The sequence below is a fragment of the Magnolia sinica genome, chromosome 1 (assembly GCF_029962835.1).
Source record: "Magnolia sinica isolate HGM2019 chromosome 1, MsV1, whole genome shotgun sequence".
Lineage (NCBI taxonomy): Eukaryota > Viridiplantae > Streptophyta > Magnoliopsida > Magnoliales > Magnoliaceae > Magnolia > Magnolia sinica.
The window spans coordinates 3,968,674-3,993,448 of record NC_080573.1 but is presented as its reverse complement, the minus strand read 5'-3'; the positions used below and the strand labels follow the sequence as shown (position 1 = coordinate 3,993,448).

Sequence of the window (24,775 nt, the reverse complement as noted above, 5' to 3'; positions counted from 1 at the left end):
ATGCCAAATAAACGGTACAGTGGGCCTCACGAGGATTTTAATGATGGATATTCAATCGCTATTGTTTTCATGTGGTGTGGTCCACCTGATATTTATATACCTCTCATTTTTGGGGCCCACCATGATGTATGTTTTATATCCACACCTTCCATCCATTTGGAGAGATCATTTTAGGGCAATATCCAAAGAACGAGTTAAATCCAAAGCTCTAGTGGACCCCAACATAAAAAACAGTGGGACAGTGACACCCACCATTAAAAACTTCTAAAGGCAACAAAAGTTTTATATGAAGATGATATTTGTGTTTTCTCATATTTCATGTATTTTTTAACTTTTGAACAAGTTGGATTTCAAATAAACATTACGATGGGCCTTAAGATAGTTTCAATGGTGGAAGTCACTATTCCCGATGTTTTCTATGGTGGGGTCCACTACAGATTTTTATCTGCCTCATTCTTTGGCTCATGACTTAAAATGATATCTCAAAATGGATGGACGGTGTGGATATAACAAATACACCATAGTGGGGCACCCTACAAAACTTAGTGACGTCACTGACTGTAGGGCATCCAAGAGACGCCCTATGTCAGCGACGGAAATGGATTGGCCACTCCCCCTCCCACTAGCAATTGGCTGGTGGTCGGTGCTCTATGGGCCCCACCATGATTTATGTATTTCATCCATTTCGTCCATCTATTTTTATAGATCATTTTATGGTATGAAAGAAAAAATGAGGTATATCTCAATCTCAAGTGGCCCACGTTACAGGAAACAGTGTTGAATGAACGTTGAACATTAAAAATGTTTTGGGGGCCATAAAAGTTTTGGATCAAGCCGATATTTATTTTTTCCCTTCATCTAGGTCTATACGACCTAATTAACATATTGGATGTCAAATAGACAGTACAGTGGGCCTTAAGAGGATTTTAATGGTGGATATCCAATCATTAATTTTTTCCTCTGGTGTGGTCCACCTAAGATTTGTATCCCTATAATTTTTTGTATAAAGCGCTAAAATTCTCTGTAAAAATGGATGAACGGAATGGATGAAACACATACATCATGGTGGGGCCCACTGAGCACCGACCACCAGCCACGGGGCTGGTGTTAGGGAGAGTAACCAATCCGTCTCGGATCCTACGAAAGCCTTTTGTAGGAAGTTCCGGCGCAAGGATTCTAGGTGGGGCCTGTTGCGATGTTTGTGAGAAATCAAAGCCGTCCATCCATTTTTTGACCTCATTTTAAGATATTTTACCAAAAATGAGTAGGATCCAAAACTCAAGTGGGCTATAGGAGATGAAACAGTGGGGAAAGGAATGCCTGCCGTTAAAACCTTTGTAGGCTCTACCTTGCTATTTATATGCCATCTAAACCATTTATAAGGTCATTTTCACTTATATAAAGTGAAAAAACCAAAAAAATTATATCGTCAAAAACTTTTATGGACATATAAATATTTCAACGGTGGTCACTAAATCTCCACTGTTTCCTCTCGTGTTGCCCATTTGAGTTTTTGATCCTCCTCAATTTTGGTCCCTTGTCATAAAATGAGCTTAAAAAATGGATAGAGGGGTTAGATTTCACACAAGCAACTAAGTAGGACCCATGCAGAATCTTGCGCAGAACTTCCTGCGAAAGTCTTTCGCAGGAAATCCGCGTCCGTCCGTCTCCGTCAGCGACTCCTCGCATTCTCTCTCTCTCTCTCTCTATATCTCTTGGTCCTATCTCTCTCGCACATCGTCTATCTCTCTCTCTATATCTCTCGGTCCTATCTCTCTCACGCATCCTCTATCTCTCTCTGTCTCTCTCGGCCCTCTCTCTCTCACGTATCCTCTCCCTCTGTCTCTCTGTATCTCTCTTCCTCTCTCTCGGAACTCTCTCGGGCAGACTGTTGCCGAACGCCCTACCCACGCCATGAGGGGTAGGGATTTGGGGACTGTGAGGTGTCTCTCTCTCTCTCTCAATCTTTCTCAATCTCAATACCGATTTAGGGATTTGGGGATTTAGGGATTTCGAAAATTAGTTAGGGTCAGAGGCCAGAAAATTGGATCACTCAAATGCCATTCTAAATTAGAAACTGATCCACTACAGCCTGTTGCATGCTTGCTTAGAGAATGTAGACCATCTTTCCCTAAGTGTCTCTTGTGAAGGGCATACAAGCCATATAAACAAATGGGCCCACCATGAAGATCAGTACGCTGAGACAGAACATTGACATCCATGGATTTCAATGGTGCAGTCTGCCTGATGAGTGGATGAGCCTGGTTTTTACACCAGGTGATCTTTCATTGTGGGCCCTGCTGTTTACATGGATGGCATGTTCTGTGTCAGTGGGAATGGCGAGACTGCAAGCTAAGTTAACATACATTCGTTGTAGGTGATCAATTCTCTTCTTAACTTTCCCTATTTTCCTTACATGTTGTTCTAGATAGAAAGAAATATTACTCAAAATCAAGATACAATAGAAAATTGAAGCAGATTTTAATACATTATGTCATATAAGAAGCTAAATGTTCCATGCAACCAATTCATTCATATAAGAAAAAGAGCTATGCTATCCGTATGTGCAACGCCCTGAAAATCGGGGGTCGAGTAAAAGTCCAACTCCCGAGTTCCAACGCATCACTTATGCAACATATTTAATGATGATTAAATATTATCTGTATTAGTGCATAAACATGAATAAGATTAAGCCAAAACTACAAAACATAATCCAGGGACAGTTGTAATACGCAAGCGGAAGACTGAAACGAATATATATAAGTTTACAAATCAGTATAAGTCCCCAAAGTATGTGTGCATTGCCAAGTCAAAAATTACATGTATTGTTTCAAAATGTAAAATATCAAAAATGTAACAGTCCACTACAAGTATAACCCTGAAGTCTCCACCGATCAGAGCGGTCTATGTGAACCCGCTTGAATAGTGCATATATGAGAATGCCTCCTCATCATCCTCAAAGTCCGGCTCCACCTCGCAGGCTACGCCATCATCTGAACCTATAACAGGGTTTGGTTGGTGTTTAAAACACCATCCCGTAACGTGGGAGTGAGTGATCAACTCAGTGGAACAATAAAGCAAAGGTTAACATGTTATCAATTCAGTCAAATAGTAATGATAAAGCAATACAATCGAACATCCCTATATACTCTGATTAATGCAGGATGATATGAATAAATGATGTATGCTCTCGCCTGTACTCCCTCAACGATCTTCATCTAACGGTCGCGCATGTCAGTCACTTCCTCGTGCTCTCTACACATCGCCAAATGACACATGCAATGTGGTGCATGGGCGTGATTACCAAGTTCTTATTAGTCCTTTTCATATAGCAGGATTGGAAAGCTAAGGTACATCCCTTATATCAATTCCCAAACGATGATCCATTCTAGGGTCGTCAGTCCTAGTAAGTCTCATACGATGTTACGGTTCTAGGTCGCTGCAAAGGGCTCGTCACCTGATCAGTGCAGGCCTATTTGTACTCTTATTGCTACGGAAAGGCTCGTCGCCTCTACGCAGTCTCAGAGTACGCTGGAGGTCACTACAAAAGGCTCGTCACCTGATCAGTGTAGGCCGACAGCTCGAATATAGTGTCCCATACCACTGTATTTGGCTCATGAGTCTAGGTTGCTCATTGGTCACTACGGGGAGGCTCGTCACCCCAGCGTAGGCCGACAACACGACAACGGTGTCCCATACCACCATGGCCGGCTCATGAGTCTTAGCGGATCGAGGTACCAAGGTTTAAAGGGGTTTTCACTGGTGAGTTTGGTACCCTAGATTCAAGCAGTAGCGTCCATACATGGTGAACATACATCGGGTCAATCGGGTTACTTGACGAGCTCGACTAGTACGAGCGCACGTTGAATTGACCGACATGAAGTGCGTAAGCACTCCGTGTGGGCTAACCACTGCCGACAACCAAGGTACGACTCGGGTTCATCGAACACGTCATATGTGACGAAATCAACCTCAGCCACCTATTCAATGCTTGTTACCGATGGCCTGGACTATTCCGTAGTCCCAAACACATTCGATTATATAGATAATCATACATGCTAATCAGAACAGTAATGGATCAACACTTTCAATCATACTAGCATATGAGCACTTGATGGATTTCAACTTAAACATGAATTCACACATATGCAGTGTCTAAGTAAAACAGACAATGAATATAAGTTACATGGAGGAAATCATATACATCGTTATGGTAGTTGAGAATCTCTTTTCAACGCCCGTATAAAGTACAATTTACTACATGCCTGATCATTCAGACATTTCTACAAACACTTAGACTACATATCCCAACCTATATTAGGTACGTTGGGTATAGCACATATTAGGGCAAATCCTTTCGCCAAGGAGTTATTACACATACAACTAGCATAAACATACGACAATTAATCATGGCAAACATATGTTCAAATTTCATACGTATACGATACTTTATACATATACATGGAATACACTAAACTCAATATAGTTCATATATACCAGAAATGCGAAACAAACATCGCATTTGACATGTGAAATAGCACCCACATCAATAATAAACCATTAACTGACATTGAAAGCCTTGAAAACCATAACCTATATGTTTATAGTCCGCACCTTTCGCCGGTAGACTCGTAACGAACTCAGTTTTAAAGGTAAGTCTTTGTCTATGGCAGATTGACAACCTATAGCATAAATTAGGTTAGCTATTTCATAACTTACACTATCTGAAACCCTAAAACAGGTTAGGGTTAGGTTTGCTTACCTAAGAACGGAATCAGAATCGCCTATATAGCGACACAGGAAAGGTAGTTGAGTGTGTGGAATAGTGGGATCGAATCCCAGGAAGATTCTCCAACTCTCACTCTCACTTTCTCTCTTTTCCTCTCTCTTTTCTCTTCTCTCTCTCCTAGGGTTTTCTCAAATTCGTATGAGATATGAGAGAGGGGGTTTAAGGTCCTTAAATAGGCCCAAGTTTGATGGAAATGGCCCCAGGGCCAAGGTATACTTAGGTTATGTCCAATTACGGACCGTTTCGGTCCAACGGAGCACTTCTGGTGGCCCCTTTTCTACGTGCGATCGGACTTAAGCTCCCTGACCATCTAGACCTGGGGCTCCATCGATCGGAATTTCTGAGATCGCCTGTTTTACTTCTTCAACGGTCACGGTCATTCGATCAGGGTCACAAGTACACTGACATGTGTGGGACATTTCTCCTGATTCGAGAGTATATTTGGGTCAGATTCTGACGGTCTAAATCCTTATATTTGGCCCACAAGCGACACGACTCAGATTACTTAAATTCAGATTTTATTTCTAAATATTTTCACATTTTTCACACACTTTACTCCAGGCTCAAGTTGTGCATTTCTAGACACAATTAGGACTTGATTTCTGAAGGGGTTGTCAAGTCCAGTAATGCGGTCATATCCGTATAGTTTCAGGGTAATCGGACTTTCGACGTGCGGTCCAGGTCTGATACGGAGTTTCAAGATGCTCCCGAGAGCAACCGGGTTTAGGGTTGGATTCTAGATTTCAGGGTAATGTAGTGTCAATGATTCTGCATGTTTTGGGTCTTGCAGATCATATTTAAAGTGATTAGTACTAATTTCACAAACACTCTAGTTCAGCACTTGCTAACTTTAACCTAATTTCTAAAAGTTTTTAGTCCTGGGTGATTTCTACCTGAGGTGGTACTTGGGTCTTTGTACGGATTTTTCCGAGACGTTACAGTATGTTTTGCAGTGACAAAAAGAATCCAAAAATAAAAGAAATAAAACCCATCAATCCCATCCATCTGTTGTTAAAACCCTCCAAAATTGTGCAATGCTGCTATCAAAACAATAGAAGTACAAGGCCCAAGAGCATGTCCGGCATGCAATGCAGCGTGGATTCTAGATTGAGACAAACAGGTTTTTACCTTGGGCTTTGGATTTAGATATCATGCAAAGCCTTCATTAAATATAATCTGCTGAAACTCTGGCCTGCCACCCGACAAAATCCAATCCAAAAATAATAATGGTAGTGTTAAGGACGATAGAATTGTAGCATAAGAAATTAACTTTGGAGTTGACTAGTATAGTTTAAAATTCATACTGAAAGTTTTTTTTTTCCTTACATTTTCTTCCCTTCATTTCTCTGATTTATGATCTATGTTTTTGTCTGTTGTGTTATTCGAAAAGGAAATACAAAAGGAGGAAGGACACTGAAGTGGCATATGCAGAAGGACAGAGAAGTTTACATTTTCTTCATTCTTCTTTTCACTTCTCTGATATTCCATTGTATTAAAGAAGTCTTGTATTGAGAAAGATTTGATTCACAACTTAGAAAATTAAACAATATTTTTGTGAATTCAAATTCCTCATGTTTGAAGTAACCTTGGATTCAAGCATGGCTTAAACTGAAATTCATTCAATGCAAAAGAAAAGAAGAAGAAGAAGAAGAAGAAGAAGAAACTTTCTCTACATTCTTCATTTCATTTTTCTGATATTCAGTTGTAGTAAACTGAAATTCCTGCAGATTTATAGACTTGATGCAAGGATCAGGCAGAACCTTGCTGCCATGCAGCAGTTGGAACATGAGCTTGGGGCCATGTCTTCCTTTGATTATAGGGAAGTTTTTATCAACTCAGTCTGGTCAAACTTTAGAACTGAAAGGCTAAATATTGCCTTGAGTCTCAGTATCACATTAAAAACTGCTTCATGAGTTGTATGTCTTTGAATCAAAGTTGGGTTTGGGCTGAATCATTTCATGCGTTCAAAATGCAGCATCTTCCCTTAGTGTTCCGTTCCCGGTTATTATTGTTTATGTTTTAAATGTGGAATCCTCTAAACCTTAGTGTGTGTGGGTTTTTCAGTGAGTTATTCCTAATGTAAGTTTGAAATTTGAATAATTTCCTTTAATTCATGAATCGGGATTGGATTGGAATTGTATGGCAGTGATGTATGTCTCTGGTTTCTTTTTATTTAAGTTTAGGTCATGGTGATTATTAATTTCCATTTTGGCATGAGAAGGGTGCCTGAGCTAAATTTATACAAGTTTATGTGAGAGAACAGTGATATCAAAAGCTGAGTATTCTTATATGGATGTGATTTGCTAAAGACTATCTATCAACAAATAAATTTAATATGTTTGCATTTACTTCCTGTTGTGTTTCTACTCATGACATTATTGCTTGTTTTGTGGAATGATTTATATATTTCTAAAATGGATCAAAGAACTTGGTGTTTTCGCCATTCATTTGCACAAGCTTTATCACTATTGATCTGATTCAAGAATAATTTTCATGTATTTCACCTTTGCTTCCTCTTCTTGTAAGCAAACACGCATATAAGCTATAATCTGTATTCTTTTTGAATCTTATCACTCCTTTACAGAAAATACTCTCATGATGTCAATTTCCAGCACCTGGAGCTGTGATAATGCTTTGTTTTACCTTCCTATAAATGCAAAACACCATTAATTTCTGCTTCCTCGCGGATTTCTACTTATTTGTCTTCAGTCATGAGTTTCCTTTCCAAGTTCATCCATTGGCTCATATGCATACAACATTTATTTTGCCAGCAATGTGGATTCTAAAAGGATGAATTTGTCTCTCACTATTCAATTTTCTATATTATGAACGGTTTTGTACAAATAATGTTATGGTTTCAGTTCAATAGGCTTGCTATTGTTTTTCCTGCAACTACATCATTTGGTTGGTAAGAAAATTATAGTCCAGTAATTGTGATTAGTGCATCATAGAGGACTCAAATCTGCTTTTTTATTTTATTTTTCCTTAGGTGCTTGACAAACAAGATCGTGAAACTGTGCATATCCTAGCCAAGTGGCACAAGGCTTAGCAACTGCAACGGTTCTTGCCACTGCAGCAGTGAATGGATTGGCATTAATCATGTATTTTATTTTATGTGAGAGCAAAGATTTTCTTAGGTTCATGCATCGGATAGGTGCAGCTGCAGGAAGGAGTTGGAATGTTATAACATAGCATTGGCCATTGTTTGTCTGGGCTATGTGAAACTGAGTTGTGAATTAGTCAGCATGGCTCCTGGGACTGGGAGTAGCATTTGCAAGGAAGTCCTTGAATCCCAAGCTGCAGATCATGAGTTATCCATTGCAAGTGATGAATTGGAAAAATTCCGGCTAACTAAGCCTACTATTGCTCCTAGCATTAAAGGAGGTGTATCTTCCACTACTGGTGTGAATGAGCTTCGTAAGTGCCCTGTCTGTACAAACTCAATGTACCCTTCCATACACCAGGTTGAACTCTGCTCCTTCTAACTTCATTCACAGTCCTTCTAACTTATGCAAGTCAAGAAGTTACTTCTTATTTAGGTTGGTTATTAAACTTACATAAGTTTTTCTTAAGAAAAAGTAAGTTACTTCTTTTGCTTTTCAACTTCCAAAAGCAACTTATTTCCTTTATTTCAGTCTACGGGGCCTTTGGCAACCTGCAAGGGAGTGGTAGTTTCTCTGCATTTGGTGGTAGCAATGCCATGGGAATTGAAAAACCATCCAACCTTTTCACGCAGATGAGAAGATAGAAAGTCTCCAACAAGATTTGCAGTTGAAAACCAGGTAACCAGTTGAATACCAATGCCTATTTTCTCATGACTAATAACATTAGTTCTATATCAAATGAAAATCCGCTGTTCTCTATTGCGTTATTCAATCCTCTAGACTAACACCTTATGTCAAGAATTCAGCATTAGATCATGACAGTGGACTTTAAAGATTTTAAATAGTTCCATGCAAGATGAAATGGGAAATCAGTTGAATGGTCTGATTGGTAGGCCATGTCTTGAATGGATCCTTGTAATTCTAACTGGTTGTGATGCTTGTGTATAGGTTCGCACCGTGAGAGTAGAGAAGCGCCTGAATGAGATAGCTTGGATATAAAATATATTCATCAAGGTGGGCCCCACGGTGTGGGCCGCATCATCTTGGGTGAGTTCGGGGTCTCACCTAATCCACTCCTATCCAGCGGCCTAGTTAGTTAAATATGAAGTTTGAAGGTTGAATTTGAAATTTGAATATGAAGTCTTGAACACTTGTTTGGTAATTGTTATTGAAGTTTGAATATTAAATACTGAATCTGAAATTACCTTTGTTAACAAATTAGTTAAACTGTCTAAAATTTGTTAATTTAATACATTTGGCCAGTGGCTGGCTTGCAAATTTGTGGTCCAGCCTTCTTAACTGTGTGCTCTGTCATGCTGAAGGCCTCATTCACCCCTTAAAGAAAAAAGGAGAGAATATGTTTGAAAGGTAAAACCATGAATCTTCAGTGATATTGGGAAATTAGTCTGCCGTGAGTATCTGGGTCAGAGGGCTGCTTCTAAGGTTCCTGTTCTGTTTCCTGATTTCATCTCAGCCTTGAAGTTTCATGAGAAAATTCTGAACTAATTAACCATTGCCTCTTTTCTAGATATTCTTCTGGAATTCCTTAGATTCACACTTTTTTTCTAAATACACCAAGATATTCATGCGATTTGTATTTGGAAATCTAGGATCAACTTGGTATAGGTCTTGCTTTAGGTTTATGATAATCTATATATAACTTAAGGTATGCATTTTGTTTGTGGCTATGCCTAGTTTCAATTTGTTGTTGGTGTTGACAACGGATATGATGAAGCCACAAAAGTAATGTCATGCGAGGAGATTATTTTAGGAGAGAAACAACCATTGAACACGAAACAACAACTGAGAGTCAGGAAACAACTACAATATATATATATATATATATATATATATATATATATATATATATATATATATATATATATATATATATATATATATATATATATATATTGCCTTTTTCCATCTAGAGCTGATTCAAACAATCTGCTTCATTTACTTCTTTCTTTTGCTCTATATGGGAATTGTAGTGTCTTTGGAGTTATTAGGTGGGATAATTGAACTATACTCTATTTTCAGGTTTACCCATCCTGTTTGGTGGACGTTGAAAGGGACCACTTAGCCTTAAGCAAGCAATATCCAAAATTATCAATATCCCCGGAATTCACCGAGGTATGACTTTTCTTATTTCAGTTGCTGCTCGCAAGTCACAGCTATCTTACTTGTCTTGAATTTAGGCTGAAGTGTGTACTCAGTATGTATTGTAATGGATCTTCTCAATTTTCCTTAGATTGTCCTGCACTGGCCAAAGGGAAACCTGAATCTGTCATTGCACACTCCTATCAGGTATCTTCTCTTTTTTGAAAAAATGCCTTGTTTCAAGATTACCATGGACTCAAAACTTTCAGACAGGTATTTTTTATTTTTATTTTTATTTTTTATGTTCCACACTTTGAATTCATTTCTATAAAAGCACCCATCTCTGATGTCCATTTTTTCTTTTGATGTTCGTTCTTTTTAAATAAGCCATGGTTGTTTGTACAATTCAGGACCTGACTCTCATATGAATAGTTCAGTGCATTCCCAACCAACATCAAGGAGCTCAATGCTCATCAAGAAACTAGGATGTATTTCTTGTGGTTATTTCATTTTATTGTGCTAACTTAAATTTGAATTATCCATAGTTTTCTGCATCAATTTTGGTCGATTTGTAATTATCGATGTCATTTTCTGTGGCCTAGATTATCATATTTCAATTGGAGTAGAGTTTTTGGTGGATCTGATGCACGCTTACCCATCGATGTCCCACCACTTCCACCTTCATCTGATGCCCCACCACCTCCGCCTTCATCTTTGTGATTTTTTGTATTTTATTTATGATTTATTTTATATACGAATGTTAAACTTATATGTATTTGTGCGTGGATGAATGTGATGTGGATAAGATTATTTGTGTATGTATGGATGTGGTTTGTGTTTGGATGAATGTAGTTTGTGTTTGGATGGATGAATATAATGAAATATATTGTAACAGGTGTATATCAAGAAAAGCTTTGTGAAAAAAAAGAAGAGACTTTTACCTACGCAATTTTTCGCAGGTAAAAGGTTCATTCACATTTTTTTACCTACAAATCATTTCGTAGGTAATCGTGAGATTTGCAGGAAAAAGTTTCATCAGCATTTGTATGTACGACTAATTTCGTAGGTATAAGTTTTAACATAGTTTGTACCTACGAAACATTTCGTAGGTAAAAGTCATAACAACGTTTTTACCTACGAAATATTTCGTAGGTAAAAGGATTAACACAATTATTAGCTACGAAAACTTTCGTAGGCGAAAGGCTTACTAGAGTTTGCTCTTAATGAAGGACGTAGGAAAAAGTCTTCGTAACACACTTTTCACCTACGAAAATTTTCGTTGGTAAAAAGTTTTTAGCTACGAACATTTATAGAGGTGAAAGTCCTTAACACAGTGTTTACCTACGAAAACGTTCGTAGGTAAAAGTCTTATCAACGTTTTCAATTTTATAGGTAAAAGTTTTACCATTGCCAACTATGACATTTTTTGTTGGTAAAAGCCTTTAGCCACGGTCTTTCACCAACGAATTTACCGACGAATGTTTTCGTTGGTAAAACTTTTTACCTACAAAATAATATCATTTACCTATGAAATGTTGCGTAGGTAAAAGTGAAATTTCTTGTAGTGTTTTTCTTTCTCTCTCACACCTTTGATAACTCTAAGCCTTTTGACAAACCCTTGCAAAGATTTAGGAAACCCTAGAATACCCTGGAATATACCCCAATCCCGCATATACCCCTTTATATAAGAATAGAAAGAGGTAAAATTAAAATAGAAAATAAAATTTACAAAATTTGCGTTTTCGCAATCGCATCTGCGGAACTCTTCCATAATATCGACGGTCTTTTGATGATAGCCTTCGATATCATCGACGGTCCTTCGATGATATCCAAACAGGACCAAAAACTGTCCAGCGACTAGGGGTGAAAAATCCAACAATTATCGATGTCATCGAAGGTCTCTCGATGACAGCCTTCGATATCCTTTAAAGTCCATTGATGATATCGACAAGACCAAAAAACTGTCTAGTGACCAGCGGTAAAAAATCAAGCAATTATCGATGATATCGAAACTGGTTTGATTTCATCAAACCCAACAATGAGGAGAAAATCCCCATCAGTGGCCTAGCCCACTTTCAAGTAGAGGTGTAGAATATCCGGGCCTCAGTATGCTAATATTTCAACTTGATAAAACAAGGCCCAAACCTGGCATTGCTTACCCGGGTCGCAATTCCAATTCGATTGCTGTTCAGTACACCACACTCAAACCTGGCGTATGCTTAGCCGGGTGTTCCTGATTCCATAGCCGTACTTGGGCAATCTAATCAACGGCTTAGATTACCAAAATATCCAATGGCACAGGTTGCTTGGTTGAAACAAATCACTGCCATCCTTTCTGGTGGAGAATCATTCGTTGGGCTGTCAATGAGCCTGGCAGGCCTATTCGGTCCAGGCTTGGGATCAAATATTAAGCCCGTTGGACCAAGCCCAGTCTTAATGGGGGCTGAGTATATAACAAGCCATCAGCCGACCTCGTCGGCCCCGTTTAACGTTTAAAGAGCGTTTTCGTCAATAACATCCATGATTGCAAATACAAGTACCTAATGAACAGACCAGATCTTTCACAAAACAGTGTGGTGTGGTCTAATTGAGATTTGGGTCTGTTTCATTTTTTGGCTCAAGCCCTAATATGAGTTCGCAAAATGGATGGACGGAGTGGATAAAACATAGACATCATGGTGGGCTCACAGAACTTTTGCAGCACCGACCAGTAGTTACTTGAGTACTGAGTACTGGTGGTGTTACTATCGAATCCGAGCCCAAGCGGTCCAGTTTGGATTCATGACTATTTTATCTTCAACCGTCTACTTAGTAAGGATCATCCCAGAAGTGCAAATCTTCAGATGTGTTAAATCTACAACATGGGTACACGGTCTGGAAAGTATGGACGGTCATAGTTGTAGGATGCGTTTTAAAGCGGGTGAGTCTGCTTTTGGTTGTTATACTGTAACGCTTAACTCAGATCGGGCACGATACGTGTCACTAAAATACAAATAAAAGTGGAACGGCTACGATGAATCCTTGACTGTGTGGCCCACCATGATATATGTGCTTTACATCCACTCCGTCCATCCGTTTTGACAGCGCATTTTAGAACATGAATCAAAAAATGACTAAGATACAAATCTTAGGTGGACCACACCAAAGGAAATAATGGCGATTGAATACCTACCATTAACAACTTCTTGGGGGCCACCGGGATGTTTATTTGCCATACAACCTGTTGATAATTAGATCACAAAGACCACCGGGATGAAGGGATCACAAGAGCGTCAACTTGATCCAAAACTTTGTGGCCCACGGCAAGTTTTTGAGTGGTCAATCACCACTGTTTCCTGTGGTGTAGTCCACCTGAGATTTGGATCTGCTCCGTTTTTGGGATTACACTCTAAAATATCTGTCAAAACGGATGAACGGTGTGGATGTAAGCACATACATCGCGGTGGGTCCCACAGTCAAGGTTCAATCCCCTGAAGCGGCATCCTGATGCACCTGCTCTTAAGCTAAAGACCAGGTCCCTGTGGGAGGTGCAAATACAATGTATGTCTTGTAAAGGCACGCTCTAGTGGCACCTGCACAGCCTCAAGTAATGCTAAGTGGTATGGGCTGTTGTGGGACCTGTCTGATTTGTGTATGACATCCAAGTTGTTCAGTAACTGTGCCCCACTGTGATGTGCACCTAGATAGAAAAATCAGCCCAATCCAACTAACAGGCGGGCAACAACATGTGAAATAACGAACAACTACCCCAAAACCCCAAATTCGAGTGGCAGGGTTTGCAAATCCAACCCGTTAAAAGGGTTCGATCCATCGTGATAGTTAGTTGCCGTCAATCAAAACAATCCAATCAATTGGTGGAATCCGTCAATTGAATTTGAAAATCTTTTGTGCAATTTTATTTTTACCATGGTGTGATCAACTTGGCAGTTGGATCAATTTGATCTCTTTAGCGCATCATATTATGATTATTTATTTATTTATTTTTATTTTACTTGGAAGTAAGAGCACACCACTGTTACTCTGTTGTTGGTGAAAAAAAAACACATAAATGGACATGAATGCAAAGTAGATATGTAGATAAATGTGTTTGGAATGGAACCTCGAGCTTTTCTTTGGGTGTTCCTCTAATAGTTTTTTGAGGTGATGAAAGCCCTTTGCTGAACTTCTAGGTCCTTCGGGATTCTTTATGTAGGGTTTTTGGATAGGAAATATTTATCTTAACAAACCATGACTTGCTTTGGAAAGAAAGGACTCCGGACTCGCTGGCTTATCAAATCAACTTCTATAGTTGATTCTTCATGGAGATGTTTGTGACTCACTAAAGATTTGAGTTAGGGACCTCTAGGGCTAGTCCTAGACCCATCATAGCTAGTTAATATTTTTACTTGTCAACTTCGAGGTGTTGGACGATCTGGATTAAACCACCTTTTATTCTTAAATGTTCTTAAGGTGATGGTCTGGAGTAAAATAAGATTTGACATACGATATGACATACGATACCGATCTGTTATCGAACCAAGTTGGATCTAATTTTCCTACTCTCTTGATTTCGAATGGGTCATGGTTGTGGATCTAACCCAGGTGAGGTTCTGTTTCTCCCGATTGTGACCTAATCCAAGGCTAGATTCGTTTGGAGATTGGTTCAACATGTGGAATTTCGGAATCTTCTAGAACACTACTGGTTTTCTGAATGTCTCTAAGGAAATCTTTCATTTTGAAATGTCTATAGGAGATAGTCTCGTGAATAAAATCATATCTAGTGAGATAAGATATACTCGTCCAAAGGATTTTTTATAGTCGTGCTACGCACATCTCTTATTTAACGGGTATATTAATCATGACCACGCAACGTGCAATGATTCGTCCCCTTTAAAGACCTGGTAAAATTCTGTATCTTTACAATAATGACAGAATGCATAATGCAGAAGTAAGATCAAACATAAATCCTTTTCGAGTGCGAGTATGATTTTGACTGTGCCAAACACATTATCTTCCTGTGACGTCTTCCTATTGGTCCACGTCAGGCCCCGAAAATGAGTGTAAACAACCTTATCAACATGTTGGTTGGAAAATAAGTATTGCAGTGGGCCTTAAGAAGTTTTTAATGGTGAACATTCAATCAATAGTGTTTTCCTGTGGTGTGGTCCGCCTGCAATTTGGATCTGCCTCTTTTCGGGCTCATGCCCTAAAATTAGATGGAAAAATGGGTGAACAGTTGGATAAAACACATACATCATAGTGGGACCCACGGAACTTTGACACCAGCTTGCTGGCGATAGCTGGCTAGTGTTGGGGTCACCAGCTAAACCACATCCTGGAAGTAGTCAAAAAACAACGGCAGCGGATTAGATGGGACCCGGGATCCACCTGGGTGAGACCCTTGACTGTGGGGCTCACGGTGATGTATGTTCCTTAAACCCACACCCTTCAACCGTTTTGAAAGCTGGCATGTTTCTAAAAATGAAGCTGACTCAAATCTTAGGTGGATCACACCACAGGTAACAGTTGTGATTCAGTCCCCACCATTAAAAACTTCATGGATTTCACCGGAATGATTATTTGCCATCCAATCTGTTGATTAGGTCAAAAACACATAGATGAAGAGACCACACAAATATCATCTTGATCCAAAGCTTTTTTGGCCCACAAGAAGTTTTTAATGGTCAATCACTATTATTTCTCGTACTACGGTACATCTGGGATTTGGAACTGCTTCGTTTTTTCATCATATCCTAAAATGAGTTTTTAATACGAATGGAAGGTGTAGATGTAGTCACATACATCAAAGTGGGCCCCACAGTCAGCGGTCCATCCGGGGTGGTCTCACATAATCCGCTCCCCAAACAACTCATGCCTAAGGCCTTCACATAGGAACTCAGCTCAACTCGTCCGAGCGATGGATCTAAACCGTCGTTAACCAAAAACTCGACAAAGCTCATGGCAAAAGCAGCCAAAACCAACACCACATAAACCACCCGCTGGTAATTCTCCAGCTCAAACATGGCTAGCCTGGTATTCTCTAATATCACTTGCACATTGTCTACAATTCCATGTAGAATCGTCATCAGTTCATTTCATATTTTAGGGTTTGTTAAGTATGCACAATGCTAATTATGCATTCGATGGAGTTGTTCAATCCTAAGTCGACGTCCGAGAGTGGCCCATCGTAGCAAGGTGGTCTGCTACCTCATTGCATTTTTTGTACACGTAGCGCACGACCCCATCAAGCTCCTCAACGCTCTGCCGGATAGTAAACTCCCAGTACTATGTCACTCAGGGGCCCACCAAATTGTAGCCAATTTCTCAAGGGTACTAACTAATTTGTTTGGAGAGAGTTATAGAAGAAAAGACATTCTCAAACTGATATGGTGATCCTCATTGAGAAATTTTATGTGGGCTATTTTTAGTTCAGATTCTTGTCTTAGTTGCTGGTCATGGAAGAAAGGCAGTCAGTAGGAGATTTTTTTAGATCCCATTCCAACTAGTATTACTCCTGAGGAAAATGACATGCTCATGGCAGAGCTTGTGTTTGAGGAAGTGAAGAGGGCAACGGGAATCATTTGATGAGTGGTCCTGATGCATATGGACCTCTGTGAATGGGCCAACTGACGGGCCTAACTGAAAATGACTAATAGGCGTCACCTGAACCTCGCCTAATTTACCAAGTCGTGCCAGAGCTTTTTAACCGGACGCGGATTGGCTACTGAGTCTGCCAGTACCAAGATGGCTCCTGGACAGTGCTATGTGGGACCCGCCATGATATTTGTGTTTTATCTATGCCGTTCATCTATTTTTCTAGATCATTTCAGGGCATGAGCCCAAATCTGAGACAGACCCAAATCTCAAGTTCACCACACCATGAGAAAACAGTGGTGATTGAACGCCCACCATTAAAAACTTCCTGCGGTTTACTGTGATGTTTATTTTCCATACAACCTGTTGATTAGGTCATATAGACCTTGATGAAGGGAAAACAAAAATATCAGCTTCATGCAAAACTTTGGTGGCCCCCAAGAAGTTTTTAATGGTGGTCGTTTAATAACCCTTGTTTCCTATGGTGTGGTCCACATGAGGTTTGGATCAAACTCATTTTTGGGCTCAAGCCCTAACATGATCTTAAAAAATATATGGACAGCATGGATAAAACATATACATTATGATGGGGTCCGTTACACCCTTGAAAAACAACACCGTCGGATCCTCCTTCAAATGTTGGACCACACAACCACTCCATGGATGGTGCATAAATTCCTCAATTAAATCAATCAATGGGTTGATCTAAATCTGAAAAGACAACAATTCACATGCGGTAATCAAATTAAAATCCCATTAACTGGAAGGTTAGGATCATTAGATTAGCAATTTGCTACACCTGTGGCATACCAAACTATCCATCATAATCACCAAAGGTGGGCCTCATCACTAGTTTAATATCGAAGTTAATCCATCCTTCGTCACTAGTTCCATGCACCACCATATATGGGACCCCTGATCTGGTAGACCACAAGTGGATAGACTGAAGTACTGATTAGACAATCAAGACCGTCCAGTCAATGGACACGTGCTTTTACAATGTAGAACTGTTTACCATTTGCATGTAAAAGTGCAAGTCAAATAAAGTGAAGGTGAGTGGAAAACCCTGAAGGGTTTTCTTAGATCCAAGTTGATATATTTTATTTAAGAAATTCTACGCTTCTTTTAATCTCTTCTTACGTGACTCCAATCCATATAAAAAATTAAATAAAGACCACCGGCCACTTTATTCCTGGGGGTGGCTAGGGGACAGGAATCCACTGTAACCCACACTCTGCAGGGCCCCACCACGATCTTTGTATTATATCCACTTCTTCTATCCGTTTGGCTAACTCATTTTAGGAAATATTCCAAAACATGAAGGAGATGCAAAACTCAAGTGGGTTACACTACAAGAAACAATGGGGATTGAATGCCCGCCATTAAAATTACCTTCTTCAGGTTACGGAAGTTTTTATTTATTTATTTATTTATATTTTTTTAACACACGCACACACACCCCCACACACTCATGCTGCAGTGGGATTTCACCGCCTATGGGTACTCGAACCCTTGACCAGGTGTTAAAATTACCTTCTTCAGGTCATGGAAATTTTGAATTAGGATGATATTTGTGTTTTCCCTTCATTAATATGCCAATCACATCAGGGTGAGGCACAAGAAGGTTTTAATTTTGTGCATTTCCATCCCCACTATTCCCTGTGGTGTGGCCCACCTGAATTTGGGTCTTCCTCAAATTTTGTCTGAGTCTCTAAAATTATATGGGGAAGCAGATGGATGGAGTGGATATAACAGAAACATCGTTGTGGGCCCTACAGAACTTGGGTCAACAGGAATTCTCTCAGGCAAGTCACATTGTGGCCATGAGCCAGGCTGGGCCATTGTGTTTTTTTATTTCGGCCCGATAATGGTCGGGCTCACTCCTGTGACAGAGTCTTGCAGGTCAGAATTTGGACTACGTTTTAAAGTAGGAGTAATAAATGGGCTATGGCCATTTTCAGGTTGTGCAAAATGTTCTACTGATGCTCAAGCTGAGGATTATAGGCCCTTGAATAATGTTCATGTGCAAGCTTGGGCCTGAAATCAAAGGCCCTATTTGCTTGAGGCCCAATGACTTAAATGGGCCAAACTCAGGCCGATGCCGTTACCGACTAAATCACGCCTGATGCCACCCCTATTCACACCTAATCAAATGTTTATTGAAAATTTAACAAAACCTACCCTAGTATCAGCCATAAAAACTACCAAAAAATCAAATGGAATCTCTACCATTAACTTTTGTATGGCACATGATTGAACAGTCAAAACCCTAGATTTTTTTTTTTTGGTAATGAATGATATTGAAAACAAGTGAATTGATCCCATTTGAAGACGATGCGCATTGAATTAGCTTTCCAATGAGCCCTTGACTGTGCAATTTTGACACCATTCAAGTAAATTTTGGCCGATTTCATGAGGACATGTATGCCGTGATAGGATTAAAATTATTAGAGTAGATTGAATGTTATTAGTCAAACTTACATGACAAGTTAGAATTTAGGAATAAAAACAACTCTTCGTGAAAGGGAGAGATGGACTTTTTGGGATTTATGAGATTTATTGTTATTCAAGTTTTATTAAAGAAATAGAGGCGCTGAACCTTGTTTATTTATTTAGTCCAAACGCGTAGTTTTCCTTGCCAGAACACTCGTGGAAAACACATTTTTACTGTGTGATTTTCCTTTCATGGACTTTGTCGTCTTCTTGATTGTTGCATGCTCCAATTCTACTTGATTGGTTTATTTATTTATTTATTATTTATTTTTTTTGTTTTTTTTGTTTATAGAGCATCAATTTTAACCTTTACAAGCAACTATTTTGATATAATCTACTATGGATAGCCAATTTACATTAATTCTACCCAGAGCATTTACTGGCAAATTTAAAGCTTTTAATTGTTATGAATCATGTCCATAATAAAATTTCAATATCATATAGCATTAGGTAAATTGACTTCTACATGCAGTGCCCAAATGGCCAGTCTCTACTAAGTTAAAATTCCAAAAATTTTCTGACTTGGGATTTAATTTGTAGCATTCTAGCATATCCATTTTGACATGGATGAACGTGATGAGGACATTCACCATTGTTCTCAAGGATAACTACTCCGAATCCACGGAGCTTATCTGGATTCCTCACAGAGATTTCTCGAATCCACGAGGAAAGAAAGCAATAAAATAGAAATAAATTCTAATAAATTCATAATATGATCGATGAATGAAATAAACGCGTTAAAAACCCTTTAAAAAGGGATACCAAGCAATGAGAGAGAAATCAGAATCAAACTATAACTAAAACTCCTAGAATTCGTAATTTAGTTTACCATTTATAAGATTGTTGTGATGTCTACTAGTGCGCAAGGTTTTTGGTCAAAACTAGTAAGTGTCCTATTTGGCTTCATCAAGCTGTTCTTCTAATTATTCTAAGCACTTCTTGCGTTGGGCGCAACTTTTAAAGTCCAACGGATGAAGAGTTATAATTAAACTAAAGCTTACTATTTATAATAAAAATGAAATTAAAATAAGGAAACGACTGTAGATCTGGTGGTATTTCGCAAATCCAGCTTGCTTAACCTGGCGTAGTGGGGTTGGATGGCTATAGTAACTTGTTCTACCCAAAATCATATATTTTGCATCCGATAACTCATTCCAAATTGCGAGATCTGCTTGATTAAGGTTCGACGGTCCGGATCACTTTTGTCATCGGTCAGGCCTTTTCTGATCCATCTTGGCTATGAAATTGTCCGCGACCTGCTCTACATCACATTTTGTAAAAGAACTTGGATTTCGTACAATCAGTGGCTGCAAATTGAGAGATATTATGACTTCAATGATGTGCCAAACCTAAAATCCAATGGTCACGAACATAGTATTAGGAACTGAATTATGTGTTAAACCATACTAATTGTAAGTCTCCTCCTTTTTAACTATCTAACTGTATCTTGCATTAGATTGTAAAGTTCTTCTTGTTCATTTCCAATGTATAGGTTTCTTCAGTTCTACATGGTACTTTCCTTAGTATGTTTATTAAGTCTTTAAGCTGGGATTAAACATGCAATTTCATTGTGGTTGATTTATTTTTTTCAAAGTACTTAGGTCATTACCGCGTGAGTGAGTGAGATGCTTGATGCTGGACGGTGTTAATCGTCAAATTACATCCATTATTTTAATTAGAGTAAGAATTTTCATGGAATGACCAATCTCAAGGATGCCCACATTCAATGAGGTGTAGCTTTTATTCAATTATATACTGGTTGGTTGAAACTTCCAAGGGTGTTTGGAGCATACATTGCAATGTTCCATTTCAAAATTCCACTAGCACAAGAAAGAAGAATCGGTTGAAATCTGGCACATTTCATTTACACGAGGACCCATTCACGTGCACAAACAGGTGTTTGTGTCACAATGTGACACATGTACGAGATCTGAGCTTTCCATTGGGTAAGATACACAGTTTAGATCTTCCGAGATAAAAATCATGCCATTTCACAACTCAGGTGGGCCACAACATATTAAAGAAAATGAATGGATGAAAGTATTTTTTTTAATCATCAAATGACCTTTTACATTGTGGCCGACTGAAAGTGTAAAAATGTTTGATTTTTTTCAGGCAGAACTGGCATTAGTTCCAACATCATGATAAGCTTAGATACACACGAGTTTCAGATTTGCACATGTGCATGTGTACGACTCCAGGCACGTGTGCAATTAGCAAATCTCTTCATTTTATTTGGGAACTGATATCTGTACATATCCATTTCTTGATTCAAATCAGCGTGTACATTTGATCAAGTGATCTCTTCTTCAGCCTCACGGGCGATAGATCATGCGCCATCATCACATCATTGGATGATGGGTCCCCCACTTATGGCCCACCACCTATAGATGTATTGATGCAACCCCACATTTACTCAAGAGAATCATGTGCTATTTAATACACTGGAGGAGTATGACCATCCATGCACATGCCGGTAGAGTTGCAAATGTACATGCCGCATGTTTCCGCGTGGTGTTGGCCATGAATCTGTTGCAAAATCCAAATCAGACCAGTTCAAACACTTTTTTTTTTTCGAGACTCGAGATTTGATCACATACGGCCGCTGTATCATAAGATACCATACATCCATTAGCCCTTCAACATGCCAAATATGAAGAATATCCGATCTACACCATATGTGGGCCACAGCATGATGACATCCTGGTATGAAAATAGGCTTGATCCACGCATAGAGTGGGACACAACGTCAGTGTCAATGAACAACCGATGGTGTGATTTAGTTTGGTACTAGTAGAGCCCACTCAACAAGTAAACGGCCAGATTTTTGTATCGCGTGATCATCATGGTGTGGTCCACCTTTTTATAGGGGTAGATTATTCTTCCCATTTGACCCATTGTCTGAAAAAAAAATACCGTATTATAATATACGATAGAGCCGCTATGTCTGATTATTTCTCATTTATCTCCTCTTTCCGTACTGTATCTTGTCTCTAACCCCATGTCTTGATCACGGAAGATGATCCAACATCTCTGGACGGTCCACATTGATTAGCCATCCACTTGGCAGAAATGAAACAGAATCTAGACCGTATATTTGGCTGGTAAAGCAGAGGATGTGGACCGTTAAAAAAGTCTCATATCAGGATTCTAACCAATGGCGCAAAATTTCACAATAAAAGGGAATGACTATGATAATCCTATTAGGAAATTATCGGTTATTGGCCAACCATGGTTGAACTCACAGGATGAGTGGTCGTGATCGCATTGATGCATGCCACGTGTATGCTGATCCACATGCCCACTGAAGCACCCGATCAGCTCTCACTATTTGTTGTTTCAAAACCCACGTTTGGTTGACTGCACGTAGACGTCACTTGCCTACGAAACGCAGCTCACGTGGGGCAAACGAGAAAAATATTATGAGCCGCCCTCGGGTAATTTATGCTGAGCCACGTAGGTGGGACTTTAATTCGATCTACCACGTCTACTAGATACGATACCTCATTTTAAGCATTGAATCCAGAGATCATGATCTTCTAAATCTCAAGTATGACATCCCATAAGAAACAGTTTGGATGGAACAATTGCCATTAGTTTGTGTAGACCCTGCTGTGTTATGATGTTTATATTGCATCCAGTGCATTCACATGATGTGCTAGCTTGATTTGGATAAAAAATTGCCCAAAAATCATCGTATTCTAATACTCACGGCCAACATGAATTTAGAAGTTTTAGGAGGCTTTAACATAGAATTCTATACTTGATGAATGGCATAGATTTTATGTATGTTTAGTCGTTCATCCCATGTTAATTAAGGCCCGTTTAATTTTCTATTTTTCTAATAAATTCAAAATAAATTAGCCATTATTATTATTATTGGTTAAAATAGGATTAAATCAAAAGTAAATACATTTGTAAAGAAATAGTTAAAATAAATTGTACTTATTATAATTTTACATTATAAACTTAATATTTTTAGGTGATGCGAACTATTATAAGCGATACAGTAAAACCATCATTCAAATATAAGTGATGTCACCACACAATTATATAGTTATCAGCGGAGTCTTTACTTATGCTTCCGTGGTAGACTTATGAGAGTTTCAACATGAAGTTATGGGTTCAAGTATCCATTGTGGTATGTATGCTTGGATTAAAAAAAGAAAAATAAATTATAGGAATAAGGTGTTCAAAAATAATCTACAGCTTGTGAGACTTAATTGTGCCAAATGTGTACTCATGGTCCCTTTTTATTTATTTATTTAGTTTAGTTTTGTTTTTGTTTTTATTTTTTTGGTTTTTTAAACACAAGTACTTATGCTCGATGCACTCACACCACAGCAGTTTTTCATACTTGGACCTTTAACCTCACGTTGAAATACTTATGATTCTATCACAATCCTGCCAAAACAATCAAATGGGCAATGTCAGCAGAGTAATACCATTAACAAAAAACCAACATTTCATCATAAAACTGTTCACCACATCATCCACGGGAGCAGAGTGGGAACTATGCCGGTTTCTCATGTCATTAGATTACCCAAGGGGGGAGGCGCCTGTTAGCAAGACCAGCTCTTCTCCAACTTTGGTAGAGAAGATCAAGCATGAGTAAGGACCCTACTAAGAGTCAGTACACTGATATCTCCCTCTATCCAAAGGATAAAGGTTGACAGTCTACGATCTTCCAATTTGGAGACTTAGAGCGGATGGTCCATCCAAGCTACGGCCAGTTGGATAAATGGTCTGGATCATTTGGCCTTGTACCTCACTTTACTGGGCTCAGGGATTGAGGATGCTGTAAATATCATCCAGATCTAGTAGGTTGTCTTCCACTGGACAATGGAAATAGAAAATGACCAACCGTTCAAATTCAAGTGGAAAGATTGGATGGCTGCTACTTAATTGTTTGTCCATGCTACATCCGTGGTCTCACGATTATCAAAATATCTAATCTGGTCATACACACGTTCTAGGTGTACCGCGGGTTTACGCGTGGGTACGGTCCTCTATAGTCCGCGGGAATATCATATAATAATTATCAAACTTAAATAGCCGTTTCGTGCTTACTCACTCCATCATAGGTTTGCTAATCCCACACGCCTTCACATATATACTAGTGTCGTAGTCGGATGCAATATCCAATCCATCCATCGGAACTATACCACAATGTAGATACCCTCTGGTAAGGTGGGCCAGAATCAACTGAACAAATGTACGGTTGTGAAAAACTTGACCTAAAATTTCTAACCACTCAATTATTTCTAATATCACGGCACACTGATTGAGTGGACCACTTTACCTTTTGACAGTAGAATTTGCATGGAGTTCCACATGATGGATGGCTTGGATATTGCAGCTGCCTGACAATGATGGGGTATGTGGGGGCGTGTGCATTAGCTGACTTGTACTCGCGTGTGGGTTTATCAAAGGTCGTCCAACAGTATATTATGCTATACATTTTGGAATCTGTTTCTATGGAAGGACATTTCCTTCCCTCCTAAAACATAGTGAGAGAATCAAAGCAAGCCCCACCAATTGTAGACTTTTGAAAGGAAAGAAGAAAATGCTAATAACGTCGCGTTGGTGGGCCCCACCAATTGTAGACTTTTCAAACGTTGATTTTGATGTCGCCTTCGCATGTCAAGATAAATTGCCATGGTCTTCATGGAAGGAAATAGGGCTGTTTGAGTTTGGATAGAAGGGGTGGGTAGGG

General features: G+C 39.1%; 1 long non-coding RNA gene across 2 annotated transcripts; it reads left to right on the top strand.

Moving 5' to 3' along the window:
- Positions 1-6,858: 6,858 nt before the first annotated feature.
- LOC131237043 (uncharacterized) lies at positions 6,859-10,811 on the top strand. 2 transcript variants are annotated; one of them, XR_009166994.1, is made up of 4 exons: positions 6,859-8,253; positions 8,425-8,571; positions 9,934-10,266; positions 10,404-10,811. It is a non-coding gene; the product is annotated as an uncharacterized LOC131237043 (long non-coding RNA). The 2 variants fall into 2 exon arrangements; XR_009166991.1 differs by lacking the exons at positions 6,859-8,253; positions 8,425-8,571 and having other exon boundaries at positions 9,854-10,026; positions 10,145-10,266.
- The last annotated feature ends 13,964 nt before the right edge of the window (positions 10,812-24,775 follow it).